The sequence below is a fragment of the Rhinolophus hipposideros genome, assembly GCF_964194185.1.
Source record: "Rhinolophus hipposideros genome assembly, chromosome: 26".
NCBI lineage: Eukaryota > Metazoa > Chordata > Mammalia > Chiroptera > Rhinolophidae > Rhinolophus > Rhinolophus hipposideros.
This window is the reverse complement of record NC_138072.1, coordinates 20,161,151-20,183,588: the sequence shown is the minus strand read 5'-3', so window position 1 is coordinate 20,183,588 and position 22,438 is coordinate 20,161,151.

The following is a 22,438-nucleotide window of genomic DNA, read 5'->3' as shown; positions in this document are numbered from 1 at the left end:
GCTGCGAGAGGCCGATTCCCCAAGTGAGCTTTCCAGGCTTGTCCTACAAGTGACATAGAGAAGAGGACACTGTCCCAATTCAGTTCCAGCCTGTGTGGACTTTGGAAACAAACCCCTTCTTTCGTTAGGCAACCACTTTTCTTTGAACCCAAGGGAACCATGACATAATCTGCCTGATGACAGACCAATGACTGCAGAAGGTAGAGTGTCACGCAGAGGTGCCTCTTCTGCTTACAAGCAGGGCAATGCCAGCCTAAGTGACAGAGTTTTGGTAATGGTCTGTGAAGCTCTGCAGCTTTGTGTTGATCTAGTCTCACAAGGCACTTTCTTACCCGTTCCTTGTACATGAAGTTGGATCTTTTATTTACCTTGTAAAAATAAATTTAATCATCTGCTAACAAAAGGTTCAGGGATGAATGTCTGAATTGGACTCTCTCAGGCTACTTAAACCACACTTCCCAAAGTTAACTTTTAGTTAGCCAAGCAAAATATAGATTTGAAGCAATTATCTGTATAGCCTGAATTATTTATTGCAAGTTACATATAGTACTCGTAATTTCTTTACTACTGACTTCCTAGCAAGTCAGTTGTCCAGGTGATGGAAACAAAGCACAGAGGTCGCTGAAATTATCCAGATAATTGCATACTTGCATTGCTGCATCTTGTTACGTGCTTTGCCTCCCGACCTAGTGATGATGTCAAGAGTTTCAGTGGAGAAATGAGATGAACTGATTGCTAAGGGCAGATCAAAGTGGGAGTGAAACAGGCCCAGAACAAAAATCCTAGCTTTGGGAGAGACACAAGCTAGAGGGCCGTAGAGGGCCCTCAGGAGGGCAAGTCGGCTTGAAGGCAGCACCACTGGTGAGTAAGGAGCTGGGTGGGGATTGAGGGACCCATGGGGAGAATCCTCATAAACAGGAGCTGGATACTCAGGGAATAAAAGGACTTCCCAAACCCTACAGACTCACTATACATTAGGTTTCACTGTTGAGGAAATACCGTGTTTCCCCGAAAATAAGACCTACTCCGAAAATAAGCCCCAGTTAAGATCATCAGCCAGACGGATGCATTTAGTAGGTTTTGACGATGTTCCAGAAGTAGATGGCATGACTGTATATGAATAAATGTAGATTGTTGTACATGAAAAAAAAAAGACATCTTTTGAAAATACGCCCTAATGTGTCTTTTGGAGCAAAAATTAATATGTGACCCAGTCTTATTTTTGGGGAAACATGGTAGCAGAATAAAAAAATTTAGGAACTTTAAGTCCAAAACAGCATCACTCCAGTGCCTTATACATGAGTAATTTTAAATGTGCTGTTAGTAAAGTTACATCCAACAAACAGAAAGCACAAAGAAATATTGCCCAGTGATATTTTATTTTTATAGACTTGCTTTTTTAAGTGTGATTTCCTCAATTAGCCTAATTCTAGATATAGAGGGAAGGGGTACTCCTTTAAATATAGGTCTGTGCTGTGCTCAGTCAACAGTGATTACATTTCCAAAACTGAGGGGATTTATGAAATGCTGACCTATATCCATATTGCTTTAAACCCACCCACTAGTAAAATATTTCTGCTAAAATACTGTCCAGTGAGATACTGAACATATATGATATTAAAGTTACAGCCAAGTTGTAGTTTAAGATGTACCAACTTATCATGTTAATTCACAAACTTTGATTATATACCTACAATGTGAGAGTCAATGTGCTTTCACATATCTTAGCTCACGCGTTTATTTGCACTACATAGCGAGTCATTTATCGTCACTGTATCTTGTTACAGGCAACTTTACTTTCTGCTCCTGAAGCTGTAGCCTCTATATTAAAATAAGTAGAAATGAAAACATGGCAGCCATATAAAGGGAACTAGAGTTAAGCTCTGTCAAATAACTGTGTTTTCTCTTCTATACAATTAGTATGTGGATATGGAATGTAAAGGTTTTCCTCCTAGTAAAGTTTCTGACTCTGTCTCTTTATTATTACTAAATCCATAATACACTTTGTGTGTTATCAGTGATGGTAATTTTTATTTATAATGTTGCCTAAGTCTCCTCTCATTTGTACGTTATATAAGCCAAATGAATGCACCAGACAGTGTTGACAACAGATCTACTTTTGTGAGAGAATGACTCTGTGAAAAAAATCTGAAATACATGGTGAAGAGAGAGGTTTGTTTTGATTTGTAAGAATCACTTCTGCTTTAGTTTTTAGATATATTATAAATTATAGCATACATGGAAACACACCAAATTACCTATATCCTCATATAAATAAACCTGTTTCTTCCTCTTGACTTGATTGATCTAAATTACCAGTGTCTCTAGCTATAATTTCAAAACACACAGACTCATATTTGAAAGCTCAGTTTTGCAACTTACTGTCCCAGTGAATGCATACTCAGTCGAGTACTGACCCTATGTGAAAAACAACACCCAAGGTCAGGCAAACGACTGTGGAGGCGGGCAGGGAGACCTTATCAGAGTCACAAGGGAGGCAAAGCACAGCTTTGAGTTTATGTAAGAGGAGGCAGGGGGTACAAATAATTGATATGCAAAGTCAGGTAAATGATCAGCCCCACAAGCCACACCGCTCTATGTAAACAGCATGTGCCTGTCCAAATGTCTGCCTCCATCACTTTCCTCCTTTTTTGTTCAAGGAATTCAAAACCTTCAGTCTGATGGATCCCAGGAAAGAAGTCAAATGGACTGTGTGAGCTTAGTTACCACAAGAGCAATTCCATTCTATTAGATGCCACTGAACAGTGGTTTTTACTGGCTCTCTTACAAAGACTCTGTGTGTGTGTGTGTGTCCTCTTCCTCTCATTTCTTATGTAGTCACACTCTGCAGTTGGCACTTGCATTGGCCCTTAGAATCTTTGCTACACTGAATCATGCATCAACATTTTCGTTGTGAGGCCACACTGAAGGGTTCATTAGGAAGGCATCTCGCTAGACACACAATTTTTTTTTTTTAACTGCTATGCATGTTGGAGGGGAAGTTGGATGACATTTTATTTATGTTGTTATCTTTTTTATTTCCACCAAGAGAGGCAAAAGGATGAACGTTTTTGAGAATAATCTTTTTTCAGTGACTGATTTTTATAAGCAAAAGTCCTTTTCATATATTTGAGTAATTCCTTTTATAAAACAGACTGTTTTACTTTGAAATACAGCTGCTTTGAATACTTACTACTTGCCACAGAAGTTTCTACTCGAAATGTGACAGTGCTGCATATTATCTTATAGTAAATAACTCAGAAATGCTTCCTAACCTAATGAATTCTTGCAACTATTTAAAATTACCCTCCCTGTCCTAGATTTTATATTGCAAGATGCCATATGACAATCTGGCAAATGTAAACTTGAAGCTGAATTTTATATCTTAGATCTATGATGGATGACACATGTATGTTGTTGTTTAAAAGCAATCTTTCATTTCCTTGCTTTTCATTTTTAAATATGTACTGAGTGTCTGCTGTGTGCCAGCCTCAGGCCAGGTACACTGAAACATACACAGTACGTAATGTATCATCCCAAATTTCAATGAACATATCATCTATTATTAGAAATAGACTATGGACACAAACACTTTGTCTTCCAACCCAAAAAATAATGTGCAATCCGAACACAAAGGAGGAAAAGACACCTACCAGATAGAGGATCTGAAGAAAACTCCAGAGCTCTGAGAGTTGAGGTGGAGGGTCTCTAGGACGTCCAGGTGAGATTAATGGTTGAGAATCCAAAGAGCATAACCAACATGAGGGAAACCCAGGACACACCGACTTATGAGGCAGCCACCTATTTTGATGAAACCATAGGAAAAGTGCTGTAATATTATAGATGGCTTGCAGGTCAGTCAACATTCAACCCTTGCAAGTCTTGAGTGTCAATCCAAAGGGGCAGTTTGTTATTCAGTAGATATTGGGGGCACACTGCTGGGATTTAAGTAAAAAATAATAACAACAAACAAGTCTCTGTGAAAGATACATCTGATGGTAAGAATAAGATCAATCAAATTGTAAAAATAATGATATGAATAATGTATTACTACTACTATTATTGTTATAATTAGTGAAGAATATTGTCATAACCCGCCTTCTTCAGGGGAGAGAGAGCTAAGCGCAGGGGGAAAGCAAGGTAGACTGGATTCAGAAGAGGATTAAACCAATGGTGGCGTAAAATGAGGAGAAGATATGAATTTTAAAATTGTAAATAAGCTATGCTGGGTATTCTTTACAACTCGAAAACCCAATCCAAACTCACTTAGAGAAAAATATATTAAATTGCGTAACTGAAAATTCAGTAAGTGTAATCAGGCCCTTCTCCCTCTCAACCTTTCACCTTTGTCCTTGTCTATATGTTGGTTTCGTTCTCAAGCACGTGATTCCAGAGTAGCTGCTGGAAGCTCCAGACTACATCCTCCCATGCCCAAAGCTAGTGGAAAGGAACGTCTTCTCTTCCCCAGCACTGGATGAAAGTGCCAGACCCAAACTCACATTAGCCTGGCTTGGGTTGGGATACCTCTTGTAAACATTAACTAAAGCTAGTGGTTCCCTCATTGGACGGACCTGAGCCTCCTACTCACACCTGAAGTCAAGGGTGAAGTCAGCTTCATCTAAAAAGTTATGATGAAAAATGGGAAGAGAGGGTTCCCCACAGGAAGACTGGGCTATTTACAAAGAAAAAGGAAAGGTAAATAGATACCAGGTTGGCAAAACAAAAACAGAACTTGTGTCTACATCCAGAGGAGGAACAACCCACATGTGTAATGAGGAGAGTGAGATAAAGAGACCATTGGGAACAGCTGAGAGAACTGAGAAAGCCGTTAGAAGACGATTCCAATTTCAGAGGAGTAATAACTGTACATAGCTTTAGAGAGACAGGTATCAGGGGAAATTAATTTGCATATGTTTGAGGAAAAATACGTATCTGTATTTCATATATATATATATTTTTTTAAATCCAGATAATGTGGGGCTACATGACACTGTGTTAGTCAAGTCACAAAACTCCCATTGTTGGGAAGGTAAATGGTATCAGAAAGGATAACTCAGCATGAATTCAGATTTCAAGATTCTGTTCAGTATTTGAGCACTTGCAACAGACTAGGCAACATTCAAGACCCTAGAATCAAGCAGTGAACATGACAGAGTCTCTGAAAGGCAGAAAATGAACAAATAAAAATAAACACATTACGTACATGGTAGTGATAAGTGGGGTATTCTAGGAAAGCAAGAATGACAACCCAGGTAGAAGGAAATGGGAATAAAAAGGATTACAGCAGAAAAACCTGGAGATACAGGCTTTTGAGTTTTAGTAAAAAGATCATGTTTTCTTCTACATGTGATAAGAAGGCATGGAGGGGGATCCTGACTGACAATTTTCTGGGTGCTGTGTGAGTTGCAAGGAGGCAGGAACGGAAGCCATCTATAAGTAAGGAGCTACGAGTTTTCCAGAAAAAAGATCATGGCAGCTTGATCTACAATGAGAGGAAAGCGTGAGAAGTAGTCAAATCAGAGTGGAATGCATCAGCAAGATGGGGCTGAAAGATTTTATGCCAAGAAAAGATCAAATAGAAAAGATGTCACACCTAAGCACCTGAGTAAATTGTGGTCGTTCTGCAAGACACTGTGGGAAAGAGGGAATTGGGAACAAAGAAGAATTCAGTTTTGAAGACAAGTTTCAAATGCTGTTAGACATCTAGAAAAACAGACCCAGGGAACATTGAGAGTCTACAGGGGCATTGGAATCTGGAGTTTACAGAGACGTGGGGCATGAGATGAGCTGGGACAGAGAGCTTTTCAAAGATCTGTTCTTACGATAAGTGGCCCTATTTTCTACCTACAATACCTTGATTCAGGTAGCCAAGATCAGCTGTCACGCAGGGTACCCTGCTCGCTGCGCCATTTGTCGTGCAGGGTCTCAGCTCCCACTCCCCGCCCAAGAACGCAGGACACGGTAAGGCCAAAAAGGAACACCCACGGAGCCATAGATAGGGGAGTCAAACCAATATATTCTCGCTGGCGGCTGGGCTGGAGACACAGGAAGCAGGATCTACATAATCTGCCTAACAGCAGTCCGCGCTTGCCAGCCACCATCTTCTTGCTAGCCCCCATTCCTTTCCTGCTAGAGTAGCCACAGCAGTTATATTAGTGGCCAATGGCTTACGGGTTACAGCTGACGGCCAACTAGCCACAGCTGCTGGCCATCTGATCACAGTTGATGGCCATTTACTACCCGAGCCAGCACCTTTCTATTTTGAGGCCGAGAGCCTGGAAACTGTTTTAGGGGGCTTTGTCCCCACATCAGCTTACCCCCAGGTTAATTTATGGATAGCATAAATAAGACATTGCAGCCCTGGAATTTCCAGCTACAGACAAATAGAGGCAAGCGTGGCTTTTTGGTACACTGCTGCCCTTGCCTCACCATGTGCTACTAAGGTGGTCCCTTGCTGAGGTACCACAGCCTGATTCTGTGTTACTTCCAGGCTGGATGAATATACTGCACTGGTTGAAGATTGATGCTGTGACAGTTGATTGGACAGTTACTCCCAGGTATTACCCTCTGGGTGGTGACTAACTGGGTGACTAACTGCAAGAAGCCAAGGCCGATTGGAGCAGGAAGTCTGTATGGTGCTTCATTCAGCCCCCTGTTCCCAACCTCCCAACCTGTTCTGAAATTGACTCCAATGGGCATGCCCATTTTCAGAGCAGACAGGCACTACAAATTTTCTGGTGTTGACTAATCGCAAAAAAAACATCCTAAAAATTTAATTGCCAGACTGAAAACAAGAAACTCTAATAAGATTTTATTATAATGCAATTTTAAAAAATCATGTGCTAGACTAAGTGAAGAGTAACCCATACTTGATCCAAGCCAAAGTCTGGGGAGGAGGTCCCAGATGGCACGAGCACACGAGCACACTGCTCTCATCTCTCCCAATGAGCAAACTCAAATCCACACATAGATAGCCAGGAATCCCTCCTGTGAGGAAACAGAGGGCTGAATGAACAGCTCTGATAACAAACAAGAGAAAGAGACTGAATAGAGAGGCAGGGAGCCTGGAGAGCCCTCTTGGGAGCTGCAGGAACTCTCCAGCCAGAGGAGCAGATGGCGCCATTGTTACGTGACCTCCACATTGATGTGGCAGCAGGAGTTCTGTGTGGGGCTTTGCCTACCTGCAGGATCACCACAGCACATTGTCAGCTACACTGCCCACAGCCGTTTGCCTCCAAACACAGGGAGCCAGAACAACAAGACGATACTATACACAATTGACCTCCCCACTGCAAATTCTCTAGTGAGCAGGCCAGTGTCCTGGAAGCCTTAGGAACCTGCTCCACTCAGTGGGTAAAAAAGGGTTACGTAATAAATCATACATTCCTAACTGGGCAGGTCATGGTGGGCAGTCCTGCCCTAGACATACAACTTCTCAGTAAAAAGTTTTTCTTTGCCTTAAGAAAGCCCCATCCATTAGTTTCTGTGCATCTAGGTTAACACATCTTTGAAATAAGCCGTGACTACACTCAAGAGAGCACATAATCTTGTTTACTATCCTGTGATCCAATCCACCTTGCTTTTTCCATGTAATCTTCCTTGTGTTCTCTCCTTAATTTCAAATTCCTAAAAGAAGCTGCAAAACTGTGACTCTACAGAGCATTTGTGATCTTGCTATCCAGTATATATTATCAGCTTGATTCGAATAAACTCTTGCAAAATTCTCTGCAGGTTTGCACATTTCTTACATTGACATTTACTTGGAGTAGTCAGCGGGACTCTGAAAAAGCCCACCCAGGACCACTCTGAAGACTCTGACCTGGAGCTAACGTGTTTCCCCGAAAATAAGACCTAGCCAGACCATCAGCTCTAATGTATCTTTTGGAGCAAAAATTAATGTAAGATCCAGTCTTATTTTAATGTAATATAAGACCAGGTCTTATATAATATAATGTAATGTAATGTAACATATAATACTGCGTATTATAATAATTTTTGCTCCAAAATATGCATTAGAGCTTATGGTCCAGCTCGGTCTTATTTTTGGGGAAACACGGTAGGTACCAGCAGGGACTGATTGTGCCGCACCGGCTCCCTGCTTCACATCAGGTGAACTTGGGTGAATTTATTTCAGAATTTCTGAACTCCTTGCTTTAAATAGCAGGTCCATGACTTTATTTGAACTGTTCCTAGAAAATCCTCAAGGTAGATAAGGGTTGAGATAACACAGGGAAAGAGAAAAAAATGGGTTGCTGCTTTTAATTTTGGCTTTTTAATTGGATTGCTTACTGAGACTCTGAACAAAATATTTGCTGGTTAAATGAGAGACTGAATTATCTTTAATTCTGAAAGAGAAAGGACACTTACTTCCCCAACCCATATAGCCAATAGGGTGATGACAATTACTCAGATCCTCCAATCTGGAGTGGTGGAGATTGGTGCGGTGAGGTGTCCAGTCCAATAATGCACCAGATCCCAGAAAAGCTGGTGGGAGCTCCAGGGAGAGGGGCAGGACACCCTGGAATGGGTTCACCCTGAGAGAGAGTCCTGTACCTTGGAAAGCTTCATGGTTCCAGTGGTGTCCTGTAAGTTCTTGCTGGCTAAGGTGTTCTTAGGTGACTAAGAATCTTTGTGGGATTGCTTAAGGAAAAATTTCTTCTAGGGCATAAAAAGCACACCTATAAGGATGCCCACTGCATTTGGTTGGTCCAGAAATGTGTACATAAAGGATGGTTTTCCCTAGAAGTTTGTTCAGACGCTACGGATCTCAAAATTAACACGTGAAATCATGCCAACGAGCCCCATGAGAGTCAGCCTCCCATTGATACTAAGATGGCTGAGATGATGATCCTTTGATATTTCTAAATTAAACTTTCTGTATGCACAATTAGAAAAAGCCAGTTATAAAATTCAGCAAAATGAATGCAAATTATGTTTAATTGGGCTCTCCAAAGCTCCAAAAAGAGGATTTAGATCAATAGATCAATCCATGATGTCGTTTATGTTTTGACCCAATTCTTTGAGGCATTAAAAATGGCTGCCCTTATTTTAAAAGGGAGAAAGTCATTTGGAACTTGGTTTGTCAAGGACAGATGTAAATTGTAAATGCCTCCAAAACAAAATTCGGATCCAACTGTTCTCTGTCTGTGTCAATCTGTATATGAATGTTGTAAATGTGAGATATTAGTTTTCTACCTCTGGATGGCATTGTCAAAATTTAAAGGCAAGCACTTGTGAGAATTGGCTATTCTAAAATTCTCAGAAATATAGAAACTAATCCAAAAGCTTTTCAAGTTCATGTGATCTAAGATTAATCCTTAGTAAATAAAAACTAGCTTAAGTTTGTTCAATCGATTTAAGTTAAATAGACTTGTTGTTATTTTGCCTGGGTTTAATAAAAATAAGTCCATGTTAATAATTGATTTTGATGTCAATAAAATATGTTACTAGAGGTTATAAATTGCCAAACTACAGAATACTAATTGCTTACTTCTCAGTTTTATAAGAAATTGATGTTTTATGGGTTAAAATAATAGGAAGTTATGTTGACTAAAGAATTCACTCTAATACCATAAAGTGTCTCATTACAAAAACAAACTGAAATTATTAAACAAATGAATTAATTATTATTCATCAATTAATTCATTAATCCAATAAACAGTTATTTAGCACCTATTATATAGTAAGTGCTCTTTAAAACATTGGAGATAGAATAGTTAATACAAAAGAGAAAAAATCCTGCATTTATGGAACTTCTTTTCTAGTAAGAAGTGGCAGGCATTAAACATAATAAATGGGTAAATTATATAACACAGGTGAAGAGGATAAGGATTGTGAAGTAGGGTGCAGTCGGGGAAGGGATTGCAACTTGAAATAGAGAAGTCAGGGTGGCCTCGCTGAGCAGATGACATTTAAGTAAAGACTTAAAGTAGGGGGTACAATGTATGGTGTATTCATTGGACCCAGGCTGGGCTGATCAGAATCTCTCTCTAGGAATCTGGATTTTGGATGTCTCTGCATGTGCCTATAAGTAAGGATTTATAGAACCCAGACCTGAAGGACATCCATGTGCTGTTAGAAGCAGACGTAGTCCACAAAATAGGAAGAATAAATAAAGAGACCGTGTACCTCCAAAGTTAAATAGGCTGAGAAAGCCTTTGTCCCTAATTCATTCATATTCTAGTTGCAGCCTCTAGCTCACTCTGCATAGGTGTGGGACATCCCTATATGTCTGGGATTTGTTGTTATTGTTGTTGTTGTTCATTTTAATAAATACACACACAGCCTCACATATTATAATCCTCCCATTTTTCTTATTTTCTTAAGATATTTGTAGTTATTTTTTTTACTTGAAAATGAAGAAACATTCATAAAACCAGAAATGGAATAGACCTCAAGTCAACCATTCACTCACATATCTGAATAAATAGTGGTGGCTCCTAAAAGCAGTGCATTAGGAAGATACAAAGTTATCCATAGACACAGACAATAGTTTAGTGGTTACCAGAGGGTAAATGGGGAGGAGGGTGGTAGATGAGGGTAAATGGGATAAAATATATGGTGATGGAAGGAGAACTGAATCTGGTGGTGAACACACAACATGATATTTAGATGGTGTATTACAGAATTATACACCTGAAACTTATGTAACTTTACTAACACTTGTCACCCCAATAAACTTTAATTTAAAAAAAGAAGTATCCATAGCCAGATATGTGATGGCTTACAGGTCTGAAGCTAAAGAGAAAAGAAGGTGAATGACCCAAAAAGCAGAGGAAAATCAGTTTGCACATTCTGCTGACCATACTACCCAAAGCAATCTGCAAATTCAAAGCAGTTCTTACCAAAATGCCAATGATGCTTTTCTCAGAACTAGAACTAGTAATACTAAAATTTATATAGAACCAAAAAAAAAAAAAAAGAATGCAAATAGCCATAGCAATCTTAAGAAAGAACAAAGTTGGAGATATCACACTTCCTGATTCCATACTATTCTACAAAGCTATAATAATCAAACCAGCATGGTACTAGCAAAAAAACAGACACATACATCAATGGAATAGAGATAATAGAGAGCCTAGAAATAAACCCATGCCTATATGGTCATTTAATCTATGACAAAGGAGGCAAGAATATAGTGGAGTAAAGACAGTCTCTTAAAAGGTGGTGTTGGGAAAACTAGACAGATACATGCAAAATAATGAAACTGGATCACTCTTTCATACCATATACCAAAATAAACTCAAAATGGGTTAAAGGTCTAAATGTAAAGCCTGACACCATAAAACTAGAAGAAAACATAGGTAGTAAATTATATGATATCAATCTGAATAATAACTTTATGGACACATACCCTAGAGTAAGGGAAATAAAAGCAAAAACAAACAAATGGGACTTTGTTAAACTAAAAAGCTTCTGCACAGCAAAGGAAACCATCAACAAAACAAAAAGCCAGCCTACTGGAGGGGAGACTATATTAGCAAATGATATATTTGAAAAGTGATTGATATCCAAAATGTTTAAGAAACTCACACAACTCACTAACAAAATCAATCTGATCAAAAACTGAGCAGAGGACATAAAAAGATATTTCTCCACAGAGGATACACAGATGGCCAACAGACATAAAAAGATGTTCAGCATCCCTAATCATCAGGGAAATGCAAATCAACACCACAATGAGGTATCACCTCATACCTGTCAGAATGGCTATATCAAAAAGCCAACAAATAACATGTGTTGGCAAAGATGTGAAGGAAAGGGAACCTTCAGGCACTGTTGATGGGATTGCAAATTGGTCCAGCCACTGTGGGAAACAGTATGGAGACTCCTCAAAAAACTAAAAATAGATATACCATACGACCCAGCAATTCCACTTCTGGGTGTTTATCAAAAAAAAAAAAAAATGAAAACACTGATTTGTAAAGATATATTCACCCCTATGTTTATTATGCTCAGTAAAATAAGTCAGGCAGAGAAAGGTAAATACCATATGGCTTCACTTATATGTGGACTCTAAAACCAAAAGAAAACAAAAGAACAAACAAAACAAAACCATATTTTATAGAAACGGAGACCAAAGGGATGGTTACTAGAAGGGAAGAGTGGAGGGATGGGTAAAAAAGGTGAAGTGGGATATAGTCAATAATATCGTGATACGTTTGCATGGTGATACATGATTACTCGAATTTGTGAGATGATCACATTGTAAGGTATAAAAATGTTGAATTACTATATTGTATACCTGAAACTAATATAACTAACAATATTGTATGCCAACTATACTTAAATAAAAAAAGGAAAATAAGCATTTAGAATGAAATATAATTGTGTAGGTAGAAAATGTTTGTGTGTGTGTGTGTGTGTGTGTGTGTTTATTTGTATGACATACATGTAAATAAAGAGCTGAGGGTTTTCTTTCTTTCTTTCTTTCTTTCTTTCTTTCTTTCTTTCTTTCTTTCTTTCTTTCTTTTTTTTTTTTTTTTTGTAATCCCTTTTTATACTCTCTCCATGTTCCTTTCTTATTCATCCTGATCTTGGTATAAAACTTGCATAGATCTATTTTTATGTTAAGATCCATTAGCCTATAGTTCAGATGTATCACCCATGGATATATTTGGTTTGGAAAAAGAAAATTATTACAACAAACGTAGTGTGTTCTTTTATAGTTAACACTAAAGAGAACCAAGTCAATGTGAAAACTCAGAGACCTCAGAGGATTGGACCTGGAAGAGCAATGAGAGGAGGTAACACAGCAAAGCACACAACACTTGAGGTGGGGAACTGGCCAACTCTGCCTATTTATTTGCTTTAAACAATCCCATCACTATTGTTAAATTACAGAGTACAGTTTAGATAACTAATGGGACTGTGTTAGGGCAGATGGAACCGAAGTGAATTTCAGATCAACAGTCTTAGACATTTAACTTTCCTGAGAAGCAATTTATAAAATAACAGTCTGTTCATTCATTTCAATAAACATTCATTGAATAGCTGTTCTGTGCCCAACACTATTAAATAGAGTTAATGGGGAAAATTAGCAAGACTAGATCTTTCCCTCAAGAATTTCACAGCCTAAATGAGAAACTAAACCATGAATTATAAGGTGGCACTTGCTATGGGGGAAAACAACAACTAAAAGAGCCTTGTAAAAAAAGTTGAGAAAACTAAAGATGAGAAGAAATGCAATCAAGATTTGAACTGAGCACTGATTTATGAGTGAAGACACTAAAGAGTGCCTATTAGCATATTGTACTCAAATGTATTTATGGCAAAATAGCTTATGATTGTTACCTTTACCACTGTGCAAAGTGCAGTGTGATTAAAATATGTGCTCTGATGAAGTTATTATCCCCCTTTGGAGATATAGGGAGGTACAAAATTCCTTAACCTCGGAGCTTACACTGCAAGTGTAGCACAGAATGGAAAAGTAAGCACACTGGATAATAATATATTTGTAGAGCACATTATGGCTTTCAAACAGTTTGTCATAATTTTCACCAAACAATAGTGTATGAATAATTAGCAAGAGAATGACAAAACAGTTTTAAGTCTTTTTAATTACAGTGTAGTATAGGAATTGAATCTATTATCAGAAGATTGAATTGAAATGTCCAGTTTGTTAGTAATAATCTCCAAGACCATGAGCATATTACTCCACCTTTATGAGACTTAATATTCTTGTTATTCCAATGATGAAATATCAATATTGAAAGTTTATGAAAATTGAAAGAGCAGACAGAGAGAGAGAGAGAGATAAGATATCTCTGCTCATCTTGGCAAAGTTAAAAATATTATTTATTGCTTTTCACATCATAAAATCTGATACTGTTTTTAAAAACAGATTATTTTGCAAGATGTAAAAATCACAAGTTTTCTTTACTCATACTCTTCATAAGGGTTTTTGCCAGATATATAAAATAAAATGTTTAAATCTGAAGATTCAAGATTAGCATCAAGTTGAGTAGGCTGTCTTCACTTCTAAATAACAGAGGAAGCACATGAAACCTTCCTGAATCATTCTTCCAATAGTTTATAAACATTGGCACTTTCAGCATTCAAACTGAAAAGAGAAGTGTGCATCTCACCTGCAAACTTATGCAAAATGTGAGGCTACAGATGTAAAAAAGAACAAAGTAGACTGGGAAGTAAGTTTTATCCTGAAGACTAAATTTAAGACATAATAATAGTAGGTCCCAATATTGACCAATTCCTAAACTCTGAAGTTAAAAACAACCCAAAACCCTATTCAAGTCTACTCTGAAATTTAGGAATAGAACATACAATGCACATTCCTGGCATTCAACAATCTGAAATCCACAAGCCTTCAATATTGGCTCAGATCTCTCTGTGTTCAAGACGCAAACACTCTTACATAGAATTAATAATTCTCACATTCTCTTGTGAGGAGGCAGGAGGCAGAGCAGTGCTTACGAGCATCTTACAGGGCTGGCAAGATCCTGGAGTAATGTTCTCCAAAGCCACGGAAATTGCTGCCAAGTTATATTTGATATCAGAACTGCAGTTAAAATGCAGTTATTATGGCTTAAGAATTCTCTGTGATTGTAATCATTCTAAAATAAAAATGATGTAATTAAAAATTGTGGGGTGGCTGGTTGGCTCAGTTCATTGGAGCACAGTGCTCATAATACCAACATTGCTGGTTCGATTCCCACATGAACCAATGAGCTGCGCCCTCGACAACTAGACTGAAAATGACTTAACTTGGAGCTGATGGTTCCTGGAAAAACACACCGTTTCCCCAGTATTCCCCGATAAAAATAAAAAAATAAAAAAAAATATTTCAATAACGCGATTCTCAAAAAAAAAAAAAAATTGTATAGTCACAAAATAATTTTCTTAGCTGGGCAAACAAGTTAAACTTGAGCTAAAGCAGTTCAATGTAAAAATAACAGTAAAAGTGAAAATTTTAAATCAAATTACAAAAATTAGAAATTTCACATTTACTCCCATCCCAAATATTGGGCATCTTTTATATCTAATACTCCAGCTTCCAATAGTGCAAATACTGAAATGTATATAAACCTTGTGAATTTTAGGGTCAAGTTCAAACATAACGCATTCATATAAAGAAAACATAACTCATGACACGAGACAGTAATAACATGAGGCATAGCTTTGATTTTCAATGTGCCTACTATATAAGAGGTGGTTCTAGATATTTTTAAAACATTACATTGTTCAAACTTCATGTCTACCTTTTAAAACAAGCCTCTATTTTCCAGTAATGCAGATAAACACACAAGCACAGGAGGTTATGTGGTTTCCCTCAGGACTTACGATTAGAAAAGATAGAGCCACAATCTGATACCCCATCTGTTGGATGGAGTCCTGTCTTATTTTCTTCTTTGATCGTATTTATGATAAGTGCAATCAGACATTAAGAGAATGAAAGAGGTGGGTTGGTTACCGAGGCCTGAACTGATGAGCCCTTATGAATAGATGGAAGATAGATCTAGACGACATTCTAGGTGGGGCCAAGATTGAGCAAAATTGTGAAGTGTCCCTCTGGGAGTTGACTGAAGATTCCAGAGTGTCTCAGCACACAGTTTGGAAACCTCTGAATTAGTCATCAAAGATCAAGGAAAAAGCCCCTGTAGTCAGCATTGAAATAGAGCAAATTCAAGCTATAGACACAAGGATATGTTTGATGGTAGCAGTGAGATAAAGAACGGCCTGACTTGGAGGGAACATTATGAAAGAAATACTTTGCAGGTCTCAGTGGTTGAGTAAACAACAAGAATAGGAAGGAAAATATGTCAGATCCTTCAGCTTTCTATCCCTTCCTGTATTAATGGTTCTGCTTTTGTTCTAACTGGAGAGTTATTTGTATGTCTCCAGAAAAGTCACTTCATCCAATTGGGCTTAAAAGTGCTCACCTAAACAGTGAAGGACTTTGATGAAAAGATAGCTACAGATCTGTGAGATCTCTCAGACGTCATTTTTAGACTGAAAGTTCTCTAAGACTCTAAGGACCCTGTTAGATGTGCATTTCAATGATGTTTTGCTTAGAGGGTATGTAGCAAATGCTTCTTGAGTGAATGGGTCCCTACCTCCCACACAGGAATTTGTTACAACCTAATAAATGTAGAACACTGAAAAAGTGTAGAGATACTGCAAATAATAAGTATTCTTCAGAGTATGGAATTGTTTTCCCTTTTGATGAGCAAAATAAATTATAAAATGAGAAAAGTAAATTATAGGACATGTTAAATTTCATATTCAATCAGGGCAAACTAACAACCAAAATAGCACTCATTTTAGGACAAACACTTTTCTTTTTGTAGATTCAGTGGTTTTTCTGGACAAATCTTTTTTCTGTCAGTGGTAAATGCCACTCAAAAAGACACTGTGTGATTGACAGCATAGGAAAAAAGCTGATGAATTAGTCACCAAAGCATTGAAAGTCACAGTCTACAATAGCACAGTTTACATGTAAAGAAATTGTAAGAGTCAAAGGTTTCTTCCCAAAGTCTAAACACATTTCTGTAACTAATTAAAACTAGACATTTCTACAAAGAAGACATACAATGGCCAATTGACATATGAAAAAATGTTCGACATCACTAATCATTAGAGAAATGCAAATTAAAACCACACTGGTGTATCACCTCACCCCAGTTAGAATGGCTATCATCAACAAGACAAGTAATAACAAGTGTTGGAGAGGCTGAGGAGAAAAAGAAAGCCTCATATGTTGTTGGTGGGAATGCAGACTGTTGCAGCTGCTATGGAAGGCGATGTGGAGTTTCCTCAAAAAATTATGAATAGAATTACCATATGACCCAGCAACCCCTCTCCTGGGTATCTACCCAAAAAATCTGGACACATTTACCTGTAAAGATAAATGTGCTCCAATGTTCACTGCAGCTTTATTTATGGTGGCCAAGACATGGAAACAACCAAAACTTCCTTTAATAGATGATTAAATAAAGAAGTTGTGGTATATATACACAATGGAATGCTATTCTGCCATAAGAAAAGATGAAATAGGACCATTTGTGACAACATGAATAGATCTTGAGAGTATAATGCTGAGCAAAATAAGTCAGACAGAAAAAGTCAAGAACCATATGATTTCACTGATATGTGGTGTATAAAACTGAAAACAACAAAAGAACAAGACAAACAAATGAGAAACAAATGAGAAACAGATAATAGTTTAGTGGTTACCAGAGGTTAGGGGGGTGGGGAGTGGTACATGAGGGTAAGGGGGATCAAATATATGGTGATGGAAGGAGAACTGACTCTGGGTGGTGAACACACAAGGTGATTTATATAGAGATGATATATTACAGAATTGTACACCTGAAATCTATGTAACTTTACTAACAATTGCCACCCCAATAAATGTTAATTAAAACAAAAAAAGAAAAGAAAGTGACAAAAACCATGGGATAAGTGTAGAAGCAAGGGGGAGTGTTTTTGAAGGGGGATTAATGGTAATGTGTCTTTTAAGTATTTTTTTTAATTAAAAAAAAAGCTCAAAGAAAATCTGAAATTAGATTGGGGGAAAAATCCCAATAATTCCATAAGATTTACCCTCTGAGAAAACAGCTGACATCTTCAGGACTTAGGCATATATTTCTCTTAACCTAATGCTATAGATGTTTCTAAAATTGCCTCAAGGAGAGATGCTGCTGTTCTTTGAGCATGGTTCAAAGAGGTTTTAAAGAAAACTAATAGGGAAAATGGTTAATAATAAAGAAAAAGAAAAATTTGGTTGCATGATAGTCATTGTCAAGGCTTAGTAGTCCAGATAGCAATTGGAATGGAAAAAAATAGAATCAGTGAGAAAGTTAGTATTGTCTTTTTTATACCGTGGAACATATTTAGGGCTCACAGTCACTAGATGTGGAATCAGTGGAGCCTTTGTGAACACTCTGCATCTGTGTCTCTTAGAGCAAATGGAGTAACTGTGACACTTCTACCACTGGGTGCAGGAGCACTAGACAGAATGCATCTGCACAGACACAAATCTATTGCCATTGCTAGAGTGTCCACCCAAGGCCACTTATTATTCCAATGACTCATACCTCCCTCAGGTAGGAAGCCTGGCATGTTCCTCTGATCATCAATGAGAACAATAATCTAAATTCTTGAGGATTAACCAGACTTATGTGATTCACCTCATATATTAGACCAAATATGTATGTGCCGTTGTTAGTGACAATCCCAAGAGTAAGATAAATGGTGGTTAGATTATTACATAACTCTTGGTGGTTTAAATGATATGGTTTCAGTGGGAATCCTAATGTGATTTTTTTCACTTACAAACTTTCATGGTCTCTCTCTAGTTACATAAGAGAATGAATTACAAGAGCAGTTCCGGGAGATCCAAGATTGCAGAGTCGATAAACGCTGTGCTTGCTGACTCCTGGGAATACATCAAAATTACAACTAAATTATAGAACAATCAACCTGGAGAACCATCTGAAGTCTAACTGAATAGAAGTTTTATACCTATGAAGATAAAGAAGCTCTGTCAAGACTGGTAGGAGGGGCAGAGACGTGAAATGGGCTGGCCCCAAACCTCTGTGTGGTAGTTGAAAATCAAGAAGGATATCTGAGCCAAAGAGGTTGCCTCTGGAGGAGTGAGAGACACCAACCCTATTTTAGGGTCCCCAGCCCAGAGTACTGGTGCTGGGATGAAGAGCCACAATATCTAGCTGTGAAGAACAATGGGGATTTTGACCATCCAGGTGTGACGGAAGGCTGCAGGAAACCCAGACATCCTCTTAAACCAATTGTGCACTGACTCTCTCACAGGTACTCACCCTGGGCTCCAGAGGATGGATGGTGACTTGAGAGGCACTGGAAGCACATAGGGGGCAGACTGAGGAATGTGGCCTTAGAGTTAAAAGCAAAAGGACAGTCACCATTTTACCCAGTGTGAGGTCCTTCTCCCATTCAGCTGGCAGGCAGGTACCCTTTTTCCTGTCTTAGTCCCACCCCCATGCAGCCAAATCTGAATCTGATTGGTCTGGTGAGCTCTGCTAGTTCCATCCTGCTGACTCACTGAGACCCTGCCACACCCAACACAGTACCAATGGAGGCTTTATCAATGGCTGAACCATCCAGGAGCTGACAGGCGGCAGTAAGCCTCGAAGTGTCCTGGTTTTTTGCAGAGCCACACCAGGCCCAGTAGCAGTCATCGTCATCCTCCATTTGCAACATGGCTTCTTCCACATGCCTCCAGGTTCAGCACAGGTAGTAACTAACTGGGGATTGCTTTGTAGCTCCTACCAGGTAGTCCCCTGCTGTTCACAGGTAGTAGCTGACCTGGGCCTTCACCAGAGCACCTCTTAAAAGGCCCCAGAAGCAACATACTTAGAGGTTGGCTTCAGACCATAGCAGAGCACCACCCAATTAGCCCCAGAGTGGCACACTCAAAGGCCGTTCTCAACAGGTACCACAGCCATCTGGGGAGAGTCTTACTCCATGGGGTAAGCTTCCATACACAGCAGTCTATTAACTGTGGATGTGGCCAACCCCACAGCGAGTCAGTCTGAGGGTAAACCTCACCCAATAAGGTGCCAATAGCAATCAAGACTCAAATATAATAGGAAAGCACACACAATGCACCCAAGGGACTCCTGGAGAACCCAGCACAAATGACCAGGGAGACTGGGTCACTGGGCCCCACAGGACCCCTACTACATAAGGCCACCCAGCAAGACTGGGAGACATAGCAGAAGTACTCAATACATAGAAAGAAATACAGAGCTAAAATATGAAACAAAGAAATACATTCAAAATTAAAGAACAGGAGAAAATTCCAGAAAGAGAACTAAACAAATTGGAGGCAAACAACCTATTAGAGACAGAGCTCAAGACACCGGTTATAAGGATAGTCATGGATCTTAGTGAGAACTTCAACAAAGAGATTTCAAGCATAAAAAAAGGACATAGAACCCATAAAAAAAAAAAAAAAACAGTCAGAAATGAATAATAGAATAACTAAACCAAAGAATGTATTAGAAGGAATCACCAGCAGACTAGATGGAGCAGATAATCAAATCAGTGATATGGAAGACAAGGTAGCAGAAAACACCCAACCAGAACTGCAAAAAGAAAAAGAATCAGAGAGAGAGAGAGAGAAAGAGAGAGAGAGTATTTTAAAGGAACTCTGGGAATATATCAAGCATAACAACATTCACATCACAGGGGTACCAGAAGGAGAAGAGAAAAAGCAAAGGATTGAGAAACCATTTGAAGAGGTAATGACTGCAAACTTTCCTCCCCTGGTGAAGGAAATAGATATACAAGTCTAGAAAGCATAGAGAGTCCCAAACAAGATAAATCCAAACAGGCCCACAACAACACACTTTATAAAGAAAATGGTTAAGATTAAAGACAAAGAGAGAATCCTAAAGGCAGCAGGAGAAAAGCAACTAGTAACTTATAAGGGAGCTCCCATAAGATTTTCAGCTGATTCCTCAACAGAAACTTTGCAGGCCAGAAGGGATTGGCATGAAGTATTCAAAATGCTAAAAGTAAGGACATACAACCAAGATTACTCTACACAGCAAGGCTATCATTCAGAATCTAAGGACAGACAAAGAGCTCCCGAGACAAGAAAAAGCTAAAGGAGTTCATCACCACCAAACCAGAATTACAAGAAATATTAGAGGGACTTCCTTAAAACAGAAAATATGTATATAATAAAATGGCAATAACTACCATCTATCATCTACCACCTAATAACTACCATCTACTAATATCTATCAACAATTACTTTCAATGTTAATGGGTTAAATGCTCCACTCAAAAACATAGGGTGGCTGAATGGATACAAAATCAAAACCCTTACATGTGCTGCTTATAAGAAATTTACTTCAGTTTGAAAGACACACACAAACTGAAAGTGAAGGGATGGAAAAAGTTATTTCGGGAAAATGGAAATAAAACAAAACAAAAAGCATGGGTAGCAATACTTATACCAGACAAAACAGACTTTAAAACTGCTGCTATAAGAAGAGACAAAGGACCCAGTAATCCCACTTCTGGGTATTTGTCCAAAGAATCCCAAAACACTATTTCAAGGGGACATGTGCATCCATATATTCATTGCAGCGTTATTTACAATGGCCAAGATGCGGAGGCAGCCTGGGAGTCTGTTGCTGGAAGAATGGATAAAGAGGAGGTGGTACATATATACAATGGAATATTGCTCAGTCAGAGAAGAAAATGGGTCTTTGCCATCTGCGGTGGCATTTGTCGATCTGGAGGGTATTGTGCTGAGTGGAGTATGTCAGATAGAGAAAGACAGATGCAATATGATTCTGCTGATATGTGGAATCTAAAGAACAAAATAAACAAACAAAACAGAAACTAATTCACAGATACAGAGAACATTTGATGGTTGCCAGATAGGAAGAGGTTAGAGTATGGGTGAAAAAAGGGTAAGGGATTAAGTACAAATTCATAGGTGCAAAATAGTCACGGAGATATAGAATAAGGCATAGGGAATACAGTCAATAATATGACAATTACTATGTATAGTGCCAGGTAGGTACCAAACTAGACAGGTGTATCACTTCTTAAATTATACAAATATCTAACCACTATGCTGTACACCTGAAATTAATACAAAATAATATTGAATGTCAAAAAATAAATAAGTAAATATCACCTCCTTAGAAAAATAAATACTTTATGATCTCACTTATATGTGGAATCTAAAAAACAAAATAAATGAACAAACAAAACAGAAACAAATTCAGACATAGAGAACAAAGTGATGGTTGCCAGATGGGAGGGGAGGGGTTGGGGGACTCGGTGAAAAAGGTGAAGGGATTAAGAACTACAAATTGCCAGTTATAAAAACAGTCATGGGGATATAAAGTAAAGCATAGGGAATATTCAATAATATTGTAATAACTACGTATGAAGCCACGTGGGTACTAGACAAATTGGGGAAAACCACTTTGTAAGTTATATAAATTTCTAATCACTATGCTGTACACCTGAAACTAATATAATATTGAATGTCAACTGTAATGGAAAAATTAAAATAAATAAATAAATAAAGCACACACACACACACACACACACACACACAGAGCAGTTCCCCTCCCTGTGATGGATCTGAATCCTGCATTATTTCATGACTTTATCCACTGATTAAATAGCCAGTCTCTGCTACAGAGAACAGTATAATACAGAGGGTGCCCAAAAATAATGTATACACATTTTAAGAAAGGAAAAAATCTGTATTAAAATTGTAGTACTCAATATATACCAACAGCAAAAGATGAATACAAGTCATGCGTATACGTTTTTTGGCACCCCCAGTATATAATTAAAAGCATCCAAAACAGCAAGAAGAAAACAAGCAGCACATTATTTGTGGTGTGTGGTTTATTTTGTAGTTGGCTCCCATTCTGTACTTCAATCTTTATGTGATCACACAAAA